Source organism: Gossypium raimondii, chromosome 3 (assembly GCF_025698545.1).
Source record: "Gossypium raimondii isolate GPD5lz chromosome 3, ASM2569854v1, whole genome shotgun sequence".
Taxonomy (NCBI): domain Eukaryota; kingdom Viridiplantae; phylum Streptophyta; class Magnoliopsida; order Malvales; family Malvaceae; genus Gossypium; species Gossypium raimondii.
In genome coordinates, this window is record NC_068567.1 from 13134173 (window position 1) to 13156151 (window position 21979).

Genomic DNA, 21979 nt, shown 5'->3' on the forward strand with positions numbered 1-21979 from the left:
ATTTGTTCGGGTATTGAGCTAAAAAAAGGATCTTCGGGTGCAATTAGATCAGTGGCCATCCTTGAAACTTTCCAAAGCACAATTACAAAGTGTCGACTTATTGTTGATCCAAACCTCTGAAATCTTTCTCGACATTGGGAAGCTTTTACGCCGGTGCCCAAGATGTATAAAAAATTCCCAACATTTCACTAGAAGATATGTTTCTTGAAGTTTGCAAGTTGTATCTTGTCTCTAAAACTCTCAACAAACTTGTGAATACCATTTTAGACATCCTAAAATTAATCATACAACGTGATTCATGACCGTCGAGGATCTCTCGGATCCATGCCTTACCTGACTGTTTTGAATCCATGCATGGTTGCCTCAATATATACTTCTCGTGATATAATTGCACGGAAGAAGATGCAGCAACAAATAATTGATTAAAACATTTCATGCGTTGTAAAATCTCTTTCTTTTCCCTTTCATCACCATTTTCATCACCGCTGTAATTCTCAACTATACTCATCACCTGTGAATAAATTTCATATCCAAAATAATATATAAACAACTATTGATAAAACTAATTTAGTATAAATAAGTAGAACATAAATTCAATATCCAAAGACCAAACATAAGCAACTATTAATAAAACTAGATTACACATAAATAAATAGAACATAAATTCAATATCCAAAAACCAAACATAAATAACTATTGATAAAACTAGTTTAGCATTGTTGTTTTGTCACATAATAGATATCTCTGAACCCTAGAAAATCAGAAAATGCTCAACTATCCTCCATTTCTGACTTAAGCCACAAAGCTCTAATCTTGGGATTAATTGATAAAAACATAATTCGCTTGTCCTTATTGAGCAATAATTTAAGTGCAAAAAAGTATAGCGGACTAGCTTCTGGAACTTCTTCTGACATGCTGTCAAGCACTTTGACTACTTGTGGAATACCATATGGATCCATAACAGGAGTCAAACTAGATGTGGCTTGACTCATATTGTCAGCTGCATTGCATAATTTTTCTATTTGACTGGACAATCTTGCAGCCCCTTCAATTTGCTTCGAGGATTTCTTTCTTCCAGTTTTAAAATGTGAACTTGATATCTCAGGGTTTTTTCTTTTTTGACCGTTCCCATCAATTTGAACATCATTTGAAATGTGAACATCATTTGAAATGTGACCATCATTTAAAATGTGAACATCATTTCTTATATTTTCTTCTTCATTCTCTTCAGGTATTTCGTTGGTAACATCCTCAAAAAAATCAGTCTAGAGTGTACCAGAAAAAGGTGCCCATGCTTTATCACCTGTTGCAACTATCCCCATGAACATTGGATCCAACTTCCCTTTGAATTTGGGATCAATGCCTAAAGTACGAAATTTTTGAGCTTCAGGCACAACCTACATTTAAAATGATAGTTTAATAACAGCAATTATCAATAACCTCATAAATAAGAAAAAACAAAAATATTTAGAATTATTAATGTACCTGTAGCCTACTCTCCCACCAATCACCCGATGCATCAACAGTTCTTTTTATAGGATTCCACCTTGGACCAGTATCTTCGCCTTTAAGTTTCTTCCAAGCTTTCCATTCTTTTTTTAGGGCATCCCACCTATTTTTAAGTTGTCTTTGTGAAAAATCCTTTCCCGTTTCTTTCTCAAAGTTGGTCATTATTTCCAACCATCCATCTTTTGTGAAATGAGTACCGGGCCTATTGCCTTTCAATATCTCTTTAATACAAATATCACAAAATTTTTCTGTCAATCTCTTATCAACATTGCTTTCACCTTTTCACCACTAACTTCAACCGCCGAAGTACTCATCTATTGTGTATACCAACAGATTCGTTTCAGCCAGTAAAACAATCAAGAAAATCAAATGTCACATAAGTATATTTGTTTACATGTGTATCAAAATATTTTCCTCTAATATTAAATTTACCAAAAAATGGACCCGATAGTAAATGTTATATGCCTTTATTATATTACCAATGTCCAATGAAACTTCAAAAATTAGCCTAACAACAATAACACGGCTAGCTCCCATTGTCTATAGAGGTAAAGTTCATTTCTTTAGGAAAAAAAGATAAATAGAATTTTGCAAATTGATACATCAATGTTAACTGCATCCAAATATTTAGAATCCAAGGCAGAAGCAATGAAAGAAACGTAATAAGCTCACAAACCTGGGATTTACTTTGTCAAGTCCAAGAACCAAGGAATTCTAGAATAGGTTGATTAAGAATAAGCTGAAAATAGTCAAGGAGAAATAAAGTAAACCAAATCAATCATTTACAAAAGATATTGTACTAGCTATTGATTTTATCAATAAATTCACTATTATACCAAATGTGTCATTTACAAAAGATATTGTACCAAATCAATCCATTTATATATCAATAAATTAAACCAAATCAATCATTTATCAATAAATTCGCAATCCAAAGTTGGGTAATTCAGTTACATCTCTAAGGCCAAAGCTATCATATTGTTAGATATAATTAGATTTAAACATGAGTTTAACTACAAGTTTAAATTTTAAATTTAAAAAATAGGCTTAAACAAGAAATAATATATATTTTCCTAAACAGATCAAACATAAGATTTTTATATCCGAATCCAACCTTTGTTTTATACTGTCTAACACTTTTTCAAAAACACCACAACACAGTCTACAAGCAAATAAATCCAAGAAAACATTTCTGCTAAATTAAAAAAAAACAATAAGAAGGTAAGATTTTTTTTTCTTTTTTTAAAACATCAAATTGAACTATTATTTAGAAAACATACGGCAAACAAACAAAAAAACCATGGCCCAAACATAAGTCTCTACCCCATTCCACCAACAAACACAACAAAAATCAGGTTAGACTTTTGAAAACATTAGAGAAAATAGTACAAAAAGCTTAAAATAAAGGTTTTGGTTATGCCTTAGCTAGTTTTGAGCTGAAAAGGATGGGGAGAGATGTCGGAGAAGAGTTAACAGAAATTCTTGCCAGGAAAACAAAGGACTTAGTAGAGGAAAAGAAGTGTGAATTACAAAGTTTGGATGAAATAGTAGCTGGATTGATGAAAATAAGAATGAGTTGTTTCAAACTGGTTTGAGAGAGGCCACAGTTGACTGGTAACTTATCAGGGATTGAATAATGCATACATTTATATTAGTTTTGATAGGAAAATGGAGAAACAACCATTGAAGATGAGGGCGGTGGTATAAGTCGCCGTTCCAACAGAAGATTATGAGTGGTCTGTGGAAGGATCTGCTTGTTCCTCTTGTAGGAACTTACACTTAGGTCCAGAACTTGAAAGAAAATAAAAGGAGAAATTGGAACACATGTATGAAAACGTTAGGCAGCCTTGGTAGTAATGCAACCAGCAGCAAGGAATTGAATAAATGCAACAAATAAGAGTACTATTGGTTTCAAAAACAATCAGCACTAGCAAGTAAATTTGACCAGAAAAACAGGCAAACATTAACTGTAATATCTAAGGAAAAAAGAATACAAGATTATAGTTTAAGATAAAAGATAGCTGATGACTTTTGAACTTTTGTAATGCCAAAAATGCCTGGCAAAATATTCCAAAAAGCCAAATACATAGTCAAACAAGAACTGATTAGGATAATGAGAACTTTTCGAATGTGTCAAAACAAAGACACAAATAGCCTGGGCAGTAATGCATTAGTCAAACTTGTTGAGAGACAACAATCTACAGGCTGATGCATTTCAGAATGCACAGTCATCTAGAATCTGAAGTTTGATAAATCATGGATCATGTGATAATAGCAAACATGTACTTCCACACAAAAAGTACAAAACTCTACACCTATTCAGTATTCTTAAAGCAATAAGCACCAAACGTAATATTTCATGTTTACGGCTCACAAAATTAACCAACTGAATCAGCCATAGCAAGTGTGGAATTCTCGAGACATATCAATGACATGAGCATTTCAATTCTAGATTCATAACTGTCAGGCATACATAATACAAACATAAAAGTTGATTTCCACTATGAAACAATAAGCCAATGATTTTATGACCAATAGGCATATCCAAAATACTACTAATGGGCATATATCTCAAGATGGGTAGGAAATGCAGGTTCAATCAAAGGGAATTACATCTTAAAAAAGAAGAAGATGAAGCTTCGCTAGTCATAATTTCAGACAAAGAAAACGCAAAAACTAAATCAAATCGGCAAAACACGATCTTAATCTTAGACATAAATTATGCAACAAATCGCCGAAAAAATTGAAGAGCTAGGCAGGTCATGTTTGCATCTAAAAATATCCAACTCTAAGAGCTCAAATAATTGAAATCAATGAGCCGACCAAGAAAGGTCAACGAATAAAGAAGATGAGGAAAAAAAACGAAAGAATCAATATAATCAGTTTTTAAGGCATCAAAAATAGCTATGTATTTAAAAAAACCAACGTACCTTCTCCTGGGTATCTTTTAAGCTTTTAAGCACTGGAGGGTTGCCTCAAATCAGTAGCAACTATCCTGAATGAGAAATCAAATTTCTGTTCTTTTCAGCCAAAAGCACGTTTGTGGGAGAAGATAGTTCCAAAGAACCAGCAGAGGAGGGGAAAGAAAGTTTGTGGGAGAAGACGACAGGTTAATTTGGTCAATTTTCAGCCAAAAGCACTTTTGGCTGAAGAAAAGGAGAAATTTTTAGATTTTCATCTGTAGAGAAGTCCTTTAGAGATGGTGAAATTTTCTGAAGAAAAGGAGGCTATTCTTCATTCCTTTTAACGGAAAAGGACTTTTTCAGCCAAAAGTCCTTCTAAAACGTGATAAAGAATAGGGACCAAGTGAAGGCAACTATGTGTACCCAAAAGCTTTGGTCACGTGTGTAGTACTATGTGAAGGCTACTACGTGTATCGAATGATAATAGTAACATGGATGGTACTATGTGAAAACCCCCAAATATTTGTTGTTATACCGACATGTTCAACGAGATATGAGTATGTAGTTGAAATGTGATAAGTTGCGAAAGAGTGACTGAAGTGATGACGTTTTTTATTGTGTTATAAAATAAATTGTTATAGTGCTATGTGAATGAGAGATGTTGGAATAGAATAGATTTGGACAGTGACAGTGATGTTAGTTTGAAAAATCACCAAAAATTATAGGAATTGAGTTAGTGGTTGAATAAGACATGTAATTAAATCTTAATGAGTATAATTTCACATAAAAGAGAAAGAATGGTCAAAGAAGTTATATATTCTGAGATATAGGAATTTTAGTGAGACAAGGTGTGAATGATTTTGAAATCCTCTGTTCTGACTTTGGAAAATCACTAAAAATTGTAAAAATATAATTATGTTTTTAATTTACATTCTTAAATTTCTTATTGAGTCTATTCTAAAAATAAATAAGTGGGAACATCATTTGAATTATGTACTAAGAGATAACTGACATTTAGTGAAGAGAGGTCAGAAATGTCAAGCAGTGAAATAGGGGAACATTTAGAGAATAAACTGTACTAATTGGTTGGATAAAAAATTATGAAAATTTTATGGTAAGGAGGTATATGATTCTAGTTTCAGGGAAAATTTACGGATCTTAATTTGAAGTTCCGTAGCTCCAGATAGAAATAATTTAGTGACTATGACGCAGAAAAACAGTTTGCCAGAAATTGAATAAATAATAGATTTATGTGTGATAAAAATTATATTATCTATGGTATCATGCTAGAAATTTATTTATCAATTACATACATATTTACTAAGCTATATGCTTACTCCTCTTTATTTTCCCTTGTTTTATAGTGACATCAATCATCTCGGAAATTGGACGAGGTCAGAACATCATCCACACTATCATCATCATCTTTTGGGTATTTTGCAACCAATACTTTTGAAATATGGCATGTATAGATGAATTAATGTAATGTGGTATAAATATATATATATATATATATATATATATATAAAATATTGTTTGGTTTAAAATGTTGGTGTATATTAATTGAGAAATTGTTTTCTTAAAACTACTAACAAAGTATTTAGAATGTTATTGATGGATAAATTATGTCTGAACATATAACTGTATTTGGTTGAAATATTGAAGTAGTTTGAAATTGTGTTTCGAAAATTTACAGGAGGGATTGAATGTTTACGAAAAGGAATTATGTCAAAATTTTTGTAAAAAAAAAATTTAGATCGTTTGATAATACTTCTTACCTTGTTTCTGTGATGAATATGGGTAAAATGTGTTACATTTTAGTGGTATCAGAGCTACGGTTTAGCCGGTTCTCGGATTAGTATAATGCGTGTAAAAGTCTATCTATACATGCCATAAATATATTGTGATAGTGTGATGATTTCTGACAATTTAAAATTTTGTTTTATATAGTAAATGGATCCTAACCGAAGTGTAGCAGATGATGTTGAGAGTAACGCGCCGGCTCCCGCGTAAGGGACCGCGCTTGATGAAAGTAGACATGAGACACATAGTCAGGATGAGACTCGGGAAGCCTCCCTTCATATGATGAATAATTGGTATATAGAATTTTTTCGTGCAAATCTGAATGTTCAACCTCCTCCACCCCCTCTTATTCCTCAACCGGTTCCCGTAGCTCCACAAAATGTTGACTTGGTAAGATCAAGTAAACCTCCCATTGACAAAATTCGAAAGCATGGGGCTGAAGATTTCAGGGATAATATAGATGAATTATCTTGTACTCCCGAAGAATGTTTAAAGTGTGCAATATCTTTATTAAAAGACTCAGCATATCGTTGGTGGAAAATATTGGTATCTGTGGTTCCGAAAGAAAGGGTTACATGGGACTTCTTCCAGGATGAATTCAGAAAGAAATATATAAGCCAACAGTTCATTGATCAAAAACACAAGGAATTTCTCGAGTTGAAGCAGGGCCGAATGTCTGTGGCAGAGTATGAAAGAGAGTTTGTTAGACTGAGTAAATATAATGTGTACCCACAGAAGCTGCTATGTGTAAAAGGTTTGAAGATGGTTTAAATAAAGACATTAGAATATTTGTTGGAATGTTGGAACTGAAGGAATTTGTGGTATAGGTTGATCGAGCTTGTAAGGTTGAAGAATTGAATAAAGAAAAGAGAAAAGCTGTGATAGAGGCTCGAGATACAAGAAAGCGGCCCATGAGTAAACCATTTCAAACTCAGTCAAAGAAGTCTAAAGAGATGAATCCTCGAGATACTACTTCAATTGGATATCCACGTCGAAACCGGGGAAAATTATATTCGGGTCCCTAAGCTCAAGCTACTTCAGTAGCAAGTGTGGGTAGTGTGAAGCCTAGTAAACCAGTGTGTCAGCATTGTGGTAGGCAACATCCTGGTGAATGCTGGTTAATTAGCCGAGCTTGTTTCAAGTGTGGTTCTCGACAATACTATATTAAAGATTTCCCTGAGAAAATTGTAGAAGAAAAATTCCAGAATGTTAGATTGGGTGATACTGTCAGCAGAGGTAGACCACCGAGAAACACCGGAAGTAGAGATAGTGGTAAAAGTGTAATGAAAGGTATAGCAGCAAGACCAGAACCTCGAACACCAGCTAGAGCCTATGCTATACGTACTTGTGAGGAAGCCTCATCTCCTGATGTGATTACTGGTACATTCTCTCTCTATGATACTGAAGTTATTGCATTGATTGATCTTGGGTCTACTCATTCTTATGTCTGCTTGAATTTAGTATCTAATAAGAATTTTCCTGTTGAAAATACTGAAATTGTGGTTAAAGTATCAAATCCTTTAGGCAAATATGTGTTAGTCGATAAGGTTAGCAAGAATTGTCCTTTGAGGATTCAAGGTCATTGTTTCCCGGCTAATCTGATGTTGTTACCATTTGATGAGTTTGATGTTATTCTGGGGATGGATTGGTTGATGTTAAATGATGCCAAGGTAAATTGTAGACAGAAAATCCTTGAATTGAAGTGTGAAAATGGTGAAATTCTTCGGGTTGAAACAGATGAATCAAGTAAATTGCCTACGGTGATTTCGGATATGTCGGCACAAAAATACATGAGAAAAGGGTGTGAAGCTTATCTTGCTTATGTGATAAATACTAAGATATCGGAGTCGAAGCTTGAATCAGTACCGGTAGTCTGTGAGTTTCCAGATGTATTTCCAGAGGAATTGCCTGGGTTACCTCCGATTAGAGAAGTTGAATTTGCTATTGATCTGTTACCTGGGACTGTACCAATTTCCATTGCTCCGTATAGAATGAATCCAACTGAATTAAAAGAATTAAAATCTCAGTTGCAAGAGTTGACAGATAAGGGATTTGTGAGACCGAGTTTTTCTCTCTGGGGTGCTCCTATGTTATTTGTGAAAAAGAAAGACGGTTCTATGAGACTTTGTATTGATTATCGTCAACTCAACAAAGTGACTATAAAGAACAAGTACCCGTCGCCGAGAATTGATGATTTGTTTGACCAATTAAAAGGGGCAACAATGTTTTCAAAGATCGAGCTGAGATCTGGCTACTATCAGTTGAGAGTTAAAGAGTCAAATGAGCTAAAAACTAATTTCAGAATGAGGTATGAACATTATGAATTTCTTGTGATGCCTTTCGGTTTAACTAATGCTTCGGCTATTTTTATGGATTTAATGAACCAAATTTTCTGACCTTATTTGGATAAGTTCGTGGTGGTGTTTATAGATGATATTTTGATCTATTCCCGAGATGAATCCGAACACGCCGAACATTTGAGAACTGTGTTGCAGATTTTGAGAGAGAAGAAATTGTTTGCTAAATTTAGTAAAAGTGAGTTTTGGCTTCATGAAGTCGGATTCTTAGGACACATAGTTTCAAGTGATGGTATTCGGGTTGATCCGAGTAAAATTTCGGCAATTGTTAATTGGGAACCGCCAAAGAATGTATCTGAGGTTAGAAGTTTTCTGGGCCTGGCTAGATATTATATATGTTTTGTTAAAGAATTTTCCATGATTGCTTCTCCTATGACTAAATTATTGCAGAAGAATGTCAAGTTCAAATGGACTGATAATTGTCAACAAATTTTTGAGAAATTGAAGGCATTATTGACTGAGGCGCCGGTGTTGGTGCAACTTGAAACAGGGAAAGAGTTTATAATTTACAGTGATGCATCGTTGAATGGTCTTGGGTGTGTACTAATGCAAGAGGGCAGAGTAATAGCTTATGCTTCGAGACAGCTGAAACCACACGAGAAGAATTATCCTACGCACGACTTGGAATTAGCTGCTATCGTCTTTGCTTTGAAAATTTGGCATCATTATTTGTATGGTGAGAAATGCCAAATCTTTACTGATTATAAAAGTTTGAAGTATCTGATGAATCAAAAGGATTTGAATTTGCGACAACGAAGATGACTCGAATTGATAAAAGACTATGAGCTAGTGATTGATTATCACCCCGGAAAAGTGAATGTAGTTGCTGATACTTTGAGCAGAAAATATTTGTTTGCTTTGAGAACTATGAATGCGAGTTTAGCTATGTCTGAGGATGGTTCAATTTTGGCTGAGTTGAAAGCTAGACCGTTATTTTTTGCAGCAAATTTGTGAAGCTCAAAAGAATGATGGTGAATTACAAGCCAAGAGATTTCAGTGTGAATCAGGTGGGGACTCAGATTTTCGAATTAGATCATATGATTGTCTGATGTTCCGGGATAGGATATGTGTATCGAGAAATGATGAGTTGACTCGGACAATTTTACATGAGGCATACAGTGGTGATTTATCAGTTCATCCAGGTAGTACGAAAATGTATAATGATTTGAAGAAATTGTATTGGTGGTCGGGCATGAAAAAGGATATTTTGGAATTTGTATCAAAGTGTTTAGTTTGCCAACAAGTGAAAGCTGAGCATCAAGTACCTTCGGGTTTTCAACCAGTACTGATTCCTGAATGGAAATGAGACAGAATCACGATGGATTTTGTGATGGGTTTGCCTCTAACTCCTAGAAAGAAAGATGCTATTTGGGTAATCGTTGATAGATTGATATCAACCCATTTTATATTGGTACATATTGATTACTCACTTGACAAGTTGGCGGAGTTATATGTTGCTGAAATTGTGAGGTGGCACGGGGTGCCTAAGTCCATTATTTCGGATAGAGATCCGAGGTTCACTTCGAGGTTTTGGAAAAAGTTGCAAGAAGCCTTGGGTACAAAATTGAACTTTAGTACTGCATATCATCCTCAAACTAACGGACAATCTGAAAGAGTAATTCAAGTTCTTGAAGACATGCTCCGATGTTGTGTCTTAGAATTTGAAGGCAGTTGGGAGAAATATCTACCATTGGTTGAATTTGCTTACAACAATAGTTATCAGTCGAGTATACGAATGGCACCGTATGAAGCATTATATGGATGTAAGTGTATAACACCTTTGTATTGGACTGAGCTCAGTGAGAAACAGATTCACGGGGTTGACTTGGTGAAAGAAACTGAAGAAAAAGTAAAAGTAATCCGTGATTGTTTGAAAGCTGCTTCAGACCGACAAAAGTCATATGCGGATTTAAAGAGAAAAGAAATCGAGTTTCAAGTGGGAGATAAAGTATTTTTGAAAGTATCTCAGTGGAAGAAGATTTTGAGATTTGGTCGAAAGGGTAAATTGAGTCCACGTTTTATTGGGCTGTATGAAGTCACTGAAAGGATTGGACCTGTAGCCTATCAGTTAGCCTTACCAACAGAGTTTGAGAAGATACATAATGTATTTCATGCATCGATGTTACGATGCTATCGTTCTGATCCTACACATGTAATTTCTCCAACAGAAGTTGAAATTCGATCGGATATGACTTATGATGAGGAACCTATAAAAATTTTGCTCGGGAAGTTAAATAGTTGAGAAATAAAAGTATACCATTAGTGAAAGTGTTATGGAAAAAACACGGAGTTGAAGAGGCCACTTGGGAACCAGAAGAAGCCATGAAAAAACAGTACCCAAATCTCTTTTCTGGTAAGATTTTCGAGTACGAAAATCTCTAAAGGGGGAGAGTTGTAACAGCTCGATTTAGGGCTTAGTCGGAATAGTGGTTTTGGGACCACAAATCCGACTAGGAAAAATATTATTATTATATTTTTATGGCCTATGATTTCATGGAAAGTTTTCGTAAAAATTTCGTTCGAAAATTTTGACGTTTGAGCACTCAATTTAGTCAAAAGGACTAAATTGTAAAAAGTGCAAAAGTTGAGTTTTATATGTTAAAAGTATTTAATTGTTATGGAATCATAAATTAGGGGTCCTTATGTGGTAATTAGACCGTTAGTTAATGATGGACAAAAATGGGCATGAAATAAGTGAAATAGGATTTTTTTAAGAAAGGGCGTTTTAGTCATTTGGTAAATAAATAGAATTAAATGGGAAAAAGATGGCAAAATACGCTCATCTTCTCCATGGTTGCTGCCGAATTTTAGAAGACACCATAGCTAGGGTTTCTTTGCTTTTTCAAGGTCATAGTAAGTGCATCCTAGCCCCGTTTTTAATGTTCTTTGTATTTTTGATATTCCCGTAGCTCGGTTTATCTATTTTTACTGTTAATTCGAGCTAGGGTTGAAATTTGAAAAATTAACCATGTGTGAAATTTGTGTATTTTGATGTTTTATGGAAGAATATGAAGTTAGAAATTATGTTAAACAATTTTTGCTAGTCGATTTTAAGTGAAACCGATTAAAATAACATAATCAGTAAAATTACCTAAAGCTCATAGGTAATAGTTAGAGTGAGAATTGGATGTTGCTATAAGAAGGAAAAGTGTTCAGTATGTGACAAAACATAGAAATAAAGGATAAACTTTAATTTCAGAACTTTGGGGTAAAAATGTAATTGTGCAAAAGTTTAGGGATAAAATCGTAATTTTGTCAAAAGTTGAGTCGAAGCTTGTTTTAATAAATGTGAATGTTAAACAAGCTCAATTTTCTGTTATAGATCAAGAAAGACGAGAAGTCAACCTTAATCGAGGAAAAGAGAAGATTGGGGATTAAATTGCAAAATCTCTACATTTTGTATCGAGGTAAGTTGTTGTAATTAATACATTGTTATAATTATTTTTATTATATTTCATGACAATATATGTGAAAGAGTTGAATATGAAATAGTTATATAAAAGTTAGAAATTTGAAATTGATAGTTGATTCGTTTAAAATCAGTTTGGTTTATGGTTATACCAACTGCAAGTAATGGTTGAAGTGATTCAAATCGAATTATTAAATTGGTTATGGAGTTGAGTGGAAAGATTGATATTATAATGTGTTATGGAGAAATTTTAAATTATTGGAAAGTAAGAATCTTTGTGGAACTGTTGGAATGGTAAAGATTTGAATAAAGTATCGATGAACACGTGTGTAGTACTATGTGAAGGCTACTACGTGTATCGATAAATAATTGTGACATGTGTAGTACTAAGTGAAGGCTACTATGTGTACTGAAAAGCTTTGGTCACGTGTGTAGTACTATGTGAAGGCTACTACGTGAACCGTAAAACTTGATCATGTGTGTAGTACTATGTGAAGGCTACTACGTGTATCGAATGATAATAGTAACATGGGTGGTACTATGTGAAAACCCCCAAATATTTGTTGTTATACCGACATGTTCAACGAGATATGAGTATGTGGTTGAAATGTGATAAGTTGGGAAAGAGTGACTGAAGTGATGAAGTTTTGTATTGTGTTATAAAATAAATGGTTATAGTGCTATGTGAATGAGAGATGTTGGAATATAATAGATTTGGACAGTGACAGTGATGTTAGTTTGAAAAATCACCAAAAATTATAGGAATTGAGTTAGTGGTTTAATAAGACATGTAATTAAAGCTTAATGATTCTACTTTCACATAAAAGAGATAGAATGGTCAAAGGAGTTATATATTCTGAGATATAGGAATTTTAGTGAGACAAGGGCTGAATGATTTCGAAATCCTCTATTTTGACTTTGGAAAATCACTAAAAATTGTAAAAAAATAATTATGTTTTGTAATTTACATTATTAAATTTATTATTGAGTCTATTTTAAAAATAAATAAGTGGGAACATCATTTGAATTCTGTACTAAGAGATAACTGACATTTAGTGAAGAGAGGTCAGAAATGTCAAGCAGTGAAACAGGGGAAGATTTAGAGAATAAACTGTACTAATTGGTTGGATAAAAAATTAGAAAATTTTATTGTAAGAAGGTATATGGTTCTAGTTTTAGGTAAAATTTACGAATCTTAATCTGAAGTTCCGTAGCTCTAGATAGAAATAATTGAGTGACTATGATGCAGAAAAACAGTTTGCTGGAAATTGAATAAATAATTGATTTATCTGTGATAAAAATTATATTATCTATGGTATCATGCTAGAAATTTATTTATCAATTACATACATACTTACTAAGCTATATGCTTACTCCTCTTTATTTTCCCTTATTTTATAGTGACATCAAGCAGCTCGGAAATTGGACGAGGTCAGAACATCATCCACACTATCATCATCATCTTTTGGGTATTTTGCAACCAATACTTTTGAAATATGGCTTGTATAGATGCCTTAATGTAATGTGGTAGAAATATATATATAAAATATTGTTTGGTTTAAAATGTTGGTGTATATTAATTGATAAATTTTTTTCTTAAAACTACTAACAAAGTATTTAGAATGTTGTGGATGGATAAATTGTGTCTTAACATATAACTGTATTTGGTTGAAATATTGAAGTTGTTTGAAATTGTGTTTTGAAAATTTACAGGAGGGATTGAATGTTTACGAAAAGGAATTATGTCAAAATTTTTGTAAAAAAAAAAAAGATCGTTTGATAATACTTCTTACCTTGTTTCGGTGATGAATATGGGTAAGAGGTGTTACAAGAAGATCCGCAATTCATGGTGTACTCACCTCCAGCCCATATGCATAATATCGATATATTGGCAGATGATGCATTAGAGTTTTCAGATCTACCACATAGAATGCGTGATCGTACAAATTCGTCATTGGATTCGGGTGAATTGAAAGTTGGTAAGCAGCTTTCCTGTAAGGATAGTTTTCTTGGTGCATTGAAACAACATATCATCATGAATGGGGTTAACTACCACGTGGTTAAATCTAAATCTGAGAAGTTCGAGGCCAAGTGTGTAGTGCAAGATGGTACATGTTCATGGAAAATCATGGCTTCGGTTAGGAAAAAGACAGGCTTGTGGGAGATAAAAAGTACAAAGGTCCACATACCTGTGTTGCCAGTACAGTATCACTGGGTGTTTAGGGTTTTTGAATAATACTGTTACTACTTAATGTTGCATTATTTAACGTACTTCATTGACAGGTGTTTCACAAGATCATCCCAATATGTATTCAGATATGATAGCTAGCTTAATATTACCAGTGGTGACGGCGGATCCCAAGACTTTCGTGTCGGTCTTAATTGCCAATATTCATAGCCAATTGAGGTACATGACCTCTTATTGCAAGGCTTGGATAGCTAAGCAAAAGGTGTTGGAAAAGATGCATAGTGGGTGAGACGCTTCATATAATGAGGTGTGGCAGTGGTGTCAGATGCTGGAGAAGTACGTCTTAGGTTGCATAACATACCTTAAAATAGGCCCTGTGTACTACACCAACCGCTTGCTCAGTGGATGCCAAGTGTTCAAGAATTTGTTCTGGAGCTTTAAGCAATGCGAGGACGCATTTGTGTACTGCAAGCCATTGGTACAAATTGACAGTACCTTTATGTATGGTAGATATTCCCATCGACTATTGCTAGTTGTGACACAAAATGGCGGTAGGAGAATCCTTCCAATTTCGTTTTCAATAACAATAAGGGAGTCAGGTGATGACTGTGATTTCTTTCTTTCTAGGTTAAGGAGGCATGTCTGCCCCTAACCTGATATCTGCATTATATCGGATCAGGACACTGGAATACTTGCCTTAATTGAGCCACAGGGAAGCCTATGGGATCGCACATACTATCGGTATTGTCTAAGGCACGTTGCGTCCAACTACTATGGGCAATATCGGTCTACCATTGAACGATAGTAAGTGACCAACATGAGTATTTAATCTCTATTAATATAATTTCGTTTGTAATATTCAATTTATTCTGAATGGAAGAGTGGTATGTAATTTTCGCCATCAATTTATATTGACAGGGTACGAGATTAATAAAGACTGTTTTCATGAGATGTTGGCGATTTTACGGTCAGTTAACGATCAAGGCGCAGACTACCTCTATAACATACCTTTCAATCAGTGGACACAAGCATACGACGACGGCCTATGATAAGGTCATATGACCTCAAACCTGGCTGAATGCATAAATTTTGTTGTAAAAGGAATGCGTCATTTGCCGATAACCTCGGTTGTGCCGGAGACATATTTCCGTTTGGCAGCACTATTTCCAAAGCAATCATTGAGTTATAAAGGCCAAATGCAGGGAGGCTATGTATGGTGTCGGAAGGTATTACAAGAAATTAACAAGGCGAATGCGCGAACCAACACCATGCACACAGTGTATCACGATTGCGATAACCTATGGTTTCGTGTGACGGGGTTCGACAGGCCAAACCAAGGTATTACCAGCAGGTAGAGGTGATCATGGGCCGGGCCGAGACCAAAAAAATTCGGCCCACTTCCTAGGCCCCGGGCCTGGCCCGAAATATGGGCTTAAAATTTTGTCCAGGCTCGGCCCGAGAAAAAATTCCTAAGCCCGAGCCCGGCCCGGCGTGGCCCATTTTTTTAATAAACACCAAAAAATTATTTTAAAAATAAAAAAATAAAAAAAGTATTTTAAAAATATTTTTAAAATAAAAAATAAAATTATTATATATTCGAGCCGGGCTGGGCCCGGGCAAAAAAAGTGGTGCCCGAGGCCCAACCCGTTTTCTAAACGAGCTTCATTTTTTTGCCCAAACCCATATTTCGGGCCTATATTTTTCTCCGAACCCTCCCATATTTCGGGAGGGCCATCGGGCTGGGCCACCCGGCCTATGATCACCTCTTCCAGTAGGCAATATCGTGTACACCTGAGAAATATGACTTGCGACTGTAGGACGTTTGACGTATTTCGTTATCCATGCGCTCATGCAATTACAGCTTGTTAGAATCTCCGTTTGGATCTCATGAGCTATGTCGACGAAGTGTACAAAATAGAATACATGTACAATGTGTGGAGACATATATTCCCACCGGTCCCAGATGAACGTAAGTGACCGTCTGTATCACTTGCTCCGTTTAAGTTGTTACCTGATAGAGAATTACGTTGCAAACGAAAAGGTCGACCTTGCTCGAGTAGAATATGTGATAATATGGATATCCGAAAAAGAACGAACCAACAAATGTTGTGTAGATGGTGTAGGAACCCAGGTCATACAATTCAAACATGTCCAAATCGAAATAATTGATAATTGCTTAAATGAAACTATGTTGCATTATTTCTGTTGCCTTATTCAAAAGAACTTCTATTTTATTAAATAGAACAAAATATAAAAATAATTTACTATTAAAATATTCAAAAAACTTTTATTTTATTAAATGAAACAATATAAAAATAGTTTGTACAAATATATTAAAAAAAACAATGTATGTGCCGCTTGGAATCAGTGCCACATAGGGGTGGTCGACGGTTATGCACTGGATTCCTTCTTGGTTCAGCTTCCGGCAGGGGTTGTGGTTGTTCTGGTTATGGGTGTTGGGAGGATGACCCACCTTGATAAAATAAAGAATGTTGAGGTGTTTGAATCCCATAATGCGATGGGGATTGGAAATGAGATGAGCTCCCCGACAGTACCTCGTGCGATCGCTCCTGCGACGAAGGCCTATATATCGTTGGCTAAGTCGGAGTCATCGAGAAAGGAGATGCACCAGGGCATGCATTTCCACTTGGCATAGAATTGAGAAAAGGAAACATATAAGGGTTAGGATACATGTAAGGGCAATGGTACGCACCTGGCATAATCTGAAAGGGCTGTGGTGTGGGCGCTGTTGATGGGCCTGTGCAGTCATGCCTTTTCCTTGGATTTAAAGGGCCCCATTGTTCCCTTTCGACACAGATTTGCCGACGCCTTTGCTCTTTCGAGAACAAATATGACTTGCCATGGATCCTAAACCATGGCATGTAATCCAACGCGTACGCTAACTCTGGAATGATGATCGGTTAACGAGTAGGTATATGATCATATCGATTTTTCCAAATTTTGATATATTCCGAGAAGAATACCGGCCAATGCATATTCGATTGTCGTAAGTTGATTTCTGCTCATTATCGAGCACCACATGTGTCACAAGAATCGGTTGTTAGAATCCAAATTGCCGTAACACTCTATCCATCTGATGCATATCGACAGTAGCATAGTTGACCAATGAGACCTTAACATGCTAAATGTTTAGATTTTGAAAGAAGTCATTTGGAGTTACTCCCAAATTGCTGGATCCTCGTATGGTGTCCTTTGAAACTATATGAACGTGATAAAAATATTAGTTATATACACAATACTAAATACTAAATATGAAACGACTATGTTATGTATATATTTTATTTAATACTTGCATGCACTTCTGACCGTTGTTCTAATAGAAGCCGCATATCTTCAAGAGTGGTTGGTATTCCAACATAACTCGCCGAATGGTTCCACCTAATTAAATAAATTTTTAGCATAAAATTATATTTTAAATCTATGTAATAATTGTAAAATCTAATATAAACTTTACCTTGATATGAGTGGGAATGTATATGGGTGGTTCACTCGAGGACGTAAAAATGGAAAGCAAAATTGAGCCCATAATTGTAATAGTGATAGGCAACCTCTGATTTTGGCTTTATTCGGTTTCGTTGCCCTACACATCTCCCGGTAAAATGTTGCCAACACGACAGACCCCCAACTAAGTTCGCCAGCTGCTCTAAAATCAATGAGTTTCAACAATCACCTCAGATGTACGAGGTTTCGTGACAAGTCCAGCATCAGATAACTTCCAATGATCTCAAGGATGTATTCCTGAACATATCCTATTCTTTCTACTTCAGTCGAATCATTCCTTGGCTCCGGGAATGTGTTTCATAACCAAGCCATCTCGACCCAACCTCCGTAAGTATTATTCGGAATCACACCCAAAAGATCGTAGCATATGACTCTCCAATCAACAGATTGAGCGGACCTGGTGAGTACGGACCCATCCACCAGCAATCCTAATTGTAACTGGACGTCCTTCAAAGTGATGGTACACTCTCCGCATGATGAAATGTGTGCGTCTCGGGTCTCCACCTCTCTATGAACGCGCTAATGAGTTTCAGGTCCAACTTGCACCCCTAGCCTATATTGGCCACGAGCCAAAAATTCGCTTCCCTCAAGTAATTTTCTATTAACGGTGATGGAGGACCAGACATATTACGAATATGACATTGTAACACCCGATCTACAGGCTTTATAAAAATTATAAAATAAAAATTAATTAAAATTACTTAAATGAAAAAAATATTAAATAATATTCAAAAATTGAAATTAACCTTTACCATTTTCAGTTGTTCAACGGAGATATGTTTTTGAGCGAGACAAATTAATTCCTCGGCCTTTGCTAACACAATCAAATATTTTTGAAATTATAAAAAAAATACTAATTTAGAAAAAAAAAGTTAAAGGAAACAATTAATTAAAAAGAGCTTTGAGAAATTTAGGGAGAAATTTGAGAGCTTTTTTGAGAATTTTAGAAGAAATGTTTGTGTGAAAAAAATAGGAGGGGGTTTTTATATTTTTTTACCGTTGGACCCCCCAACAGTCAAAATTTTAAATGACCGTTGGGGGTCAAAAACACAGGCTAAAACGCGTCCCTGAGGGAGTGATTTTGCCACGTCAGCAAAGCACATCTATGTCAGCACGTTTTGTGCTGACATGGCAAAATCGCTCCCACGTGGACACGTTTTAGTGTTTTTAGCCATTCCGGTAAATAATGAAAAAAGTGGCCCATTTTCGTAAATAAGGTAGAAAATGGGCTTTTATTGGTAAAATGATCATATTTCTCATAACATATTAATAACATTTTATAATATTCAATAATATTTATATTTTTTCTATAATTTTCTATAATTTTCAATTTTTATAATATTTTAATAATTTTTTAAGCTTAAATAATAAAAAATTAATTAAACCTTTCACGTTAGCATTTTTCCACATCAAATGCCACATTAACTGCCATGTCAGTTGCCCCATTGGTAGTTAAAGGTCTGTTAGGGACTTCAACGAAAAATCATATTACAGGAGCTCAATTGGTTTTTTAAAAAAAATTAAAGTAAACTACACAATTGGTTACTCAACTTTCATAAGTTTTCCTTTTTGGCATCGAAAATAAAAATTTTGCAATTTAGGCTCTATTGTTACATGGTTTTATCATTTTATTCATTGACATTATATACTTTTATCATTTCAATCACTCGCCATTAATTTGCCATTAGATACACTCATTTTAGTCACCCAACTTTAATAACTTTTCATTTTGGTCACTCATTTTATATTTTTAATTTTCTTTATTTTTTCTTTTTTAAAAAACTGTTTTGAGGTTGGTTGCTTGAGATCAATTTATAAGAACACAAACAACATCTAAAACTACCAAGAAATTGATACCAAATGATAGAGAATTGCCTGGAGCATGATCGTAAGTTTTTCCGTGTCGCGAATTTGGCCTAGGGCTTTAGACGAATGAAGGAAAACTTGGAGTTTGGCACAACCTAAAACACAAAAAAATCCAAGTCAGATCTATGAATTAAAAAAATTAAAATAAATAATTAAGATGAAACAAAGAATAATTAAATAAATCAAATATTTGAACAATTAAACATGAATAAGATAAAATAAAGGAGAAAATAAAGAAGATTGATGAAAAAGAAGGAAAGTAGCATGTAGAAGTCCTAAGAAGCCTTGGAAGGCAGATGAATCCAGAACCCCCTTCTAACGGCTCTAATTTCCCCTCCAAGAAAGAGAACTTGGCAAGAAAAAGCTTAAAGATGATCCCCACAATCTGAAAAGATTGTAAAAACTCTTCTAAAAGAAAACTCAAGAGAAATTCATAAAAAAACTCAAATAGAATTTTATTAACTCAAAGTGAATAATGAATTAATTGATTGTTTATAATAAAAAAAACCTTTATATCGGCTAGCTAAATAAATCCAAATAAAACTCATAAGTATATCAAAACTCTGATTAACCTAAACAAAACAAGTAGTTTTAAACTAAACTTTATTGTTGACATAAATCTCCTAAATAACTTAAAATACTTTAAAATTATCTAAAATTCAAAATAAAATAAAACTTAATAAATACAATATTTGGCTCATATATAATAAAAATTAAGCCTAAAACTTGAACCCAATATTATTTAAACTCGAATAAAAAACTCAAAACTCGTAATGTAACACCCCAAACCTGACCTAGACGTTATGGTCGAATCTGGCGTGTCACATTGAAGTGACTTTCGAAAATTGAACTTGTTGGAAGAACATTCGTTTCTAAGCTTTCAAAACCTCTTAATTATTATTTAACAATCATCTAGCAAAAACTTTTGCCTTGTTGTTTGCTTTTGTTATAACAAGCTGATCTAAAATCCCGGAAGCTCTTAAAATCCTTTTTGTTAAAAACTCGTGTCTTTGAAAACAATAATTATTTTAAAAGATTCGTCTTCTCCTAAACTAGCAGTTTAAAGTGAGTAAGCAAAAGCCCAATTAAAATTTTAAACGACTTAAAGGCCTTATTACATAAACAAAACCCAACATATAAAATAAATTTAAATGAAAGCAAGTGTAGTACAGTTGTAGTTGTGTGGCCATCTCCGAGTCCCTCGCAGCACCAACCCGCCTAAGGTTGAGGATTACCTGTACAGTTAAAAGGAAAATGTGAGTTTACGAAAACTCAGTATGTAACCCCCTATCAATCAAATAGTATACAACATGCAGTAACAGTCTGGGCCTGAGCCTAATTCAGTATCAGTACAGTGTGGGCCTTAGCCCAATAAGTAACAGTGTAATAATGCAATCTATCTCAATCCAGCCAACACACCACTCCGTACCACCAACACACCATGTGGGGATAAATCATACGTGTATGTAGAATGTCATACATATCATAGAGCAAATCAGTCATACATAACATAGGGCCATAATAGTCATTTAATTTCCTAGGGGTATAACAGTCATTTTACCCTATGAGGGTATTTTAGTCATTTTACCCTATGGGGGTATTTCGGTCATTTTACCTTACGGGGGTATTTTGGTCATTTTCTTGACCTCACGAAAGGTTCGCAGTCGCCTCGAGCAACTCAGGTAACCTAATTGGGCAAAGCAGTGAATATGAGCTCGATGCCCATTACTCGGCCCAAGTAGGCCCACACGTTCGTGCGGTCCACTCAGCCCAGAATTCGCCATGGCTATGGGAACTACATAGCCGAGTCCAGTATTCGCCACAGTTTGTAGATTTTATCCGTGTGGGGCCCATGAGCCCATTAGGCCCACACGGCCCATTTCGGCCCATTACGGCCTAAGCTCATGAAAACGCTCATGGAGGCCTCTACAGTCCAACACCATAGTTCGTGGGCTCAGATTCCCACACGAGTGTTCGTACGCTCGTATGGCCTCGTACGCCATCTTTCTCAGCTTTTTGACTTTTGCCGATTTGCAGTTAAAGGGGTGTGATCACACACCTGGATTCTATTTGCCGAGAAACCTCCCATGCCTTGGAAACCTACACTTAACCAACAATCTCCAATTAATCACTTACACAGTTAAGCCATCGAATAAACACAAGTGATCAAAACAATTACTTACCACAACTTTTGATTGAGTGAAGAGGGAAGTTCGCCTATCCAAATGCAATCACAAGCCTTCAACCATTTGAAAAGTTCCTAGGCACCAACCAAAACTGGGTAAGCACTTAATCAACAGGTAATAAGGTAACTCTATACTATTACCATTACCAAATGCGAGAGAAAAACAAACTACGAAATGCGAAACACACGGTCGACCCTCAAAAGAAAGGAAGATTCGACAACTAGAAAAAGAAAGGA

At 35.1% G+C, this 21979-nt stretch overlaps 1 long non-coding RNA gene and 1 pseudogene across 1 annotated transcript; one reads left to right on the forward strand and one right to left on the reverse strand.

Moving 5' to 3' along the window:
• Window positions 1-664: 664 nt before the first annotated feature.
• On the reverse strand, window positions 665-2250 carry LOC105797235 (uncharacterized). The gene is made up of 2 exons (XR_008194675.1): window positions 2186-2250; window positions 665-1823 (listed from the first exon to the last, which is right to left on the reverse strand). It is a non-coding gene; the product is annotated as an uncharacterized LOC105797235 (long non-coding RNA).
• A 592-nt stretch (window positions 2251-2842) lies between these two features.
• Window positions 2843-3556, forward strand: LOC128039627 (cytochrome b-c1 complex subunit 8-like; annotated as a pseudogene).
• The last annotated feature ends 18423 nt before the right edge of the window (window positions 3557-21979 follow it).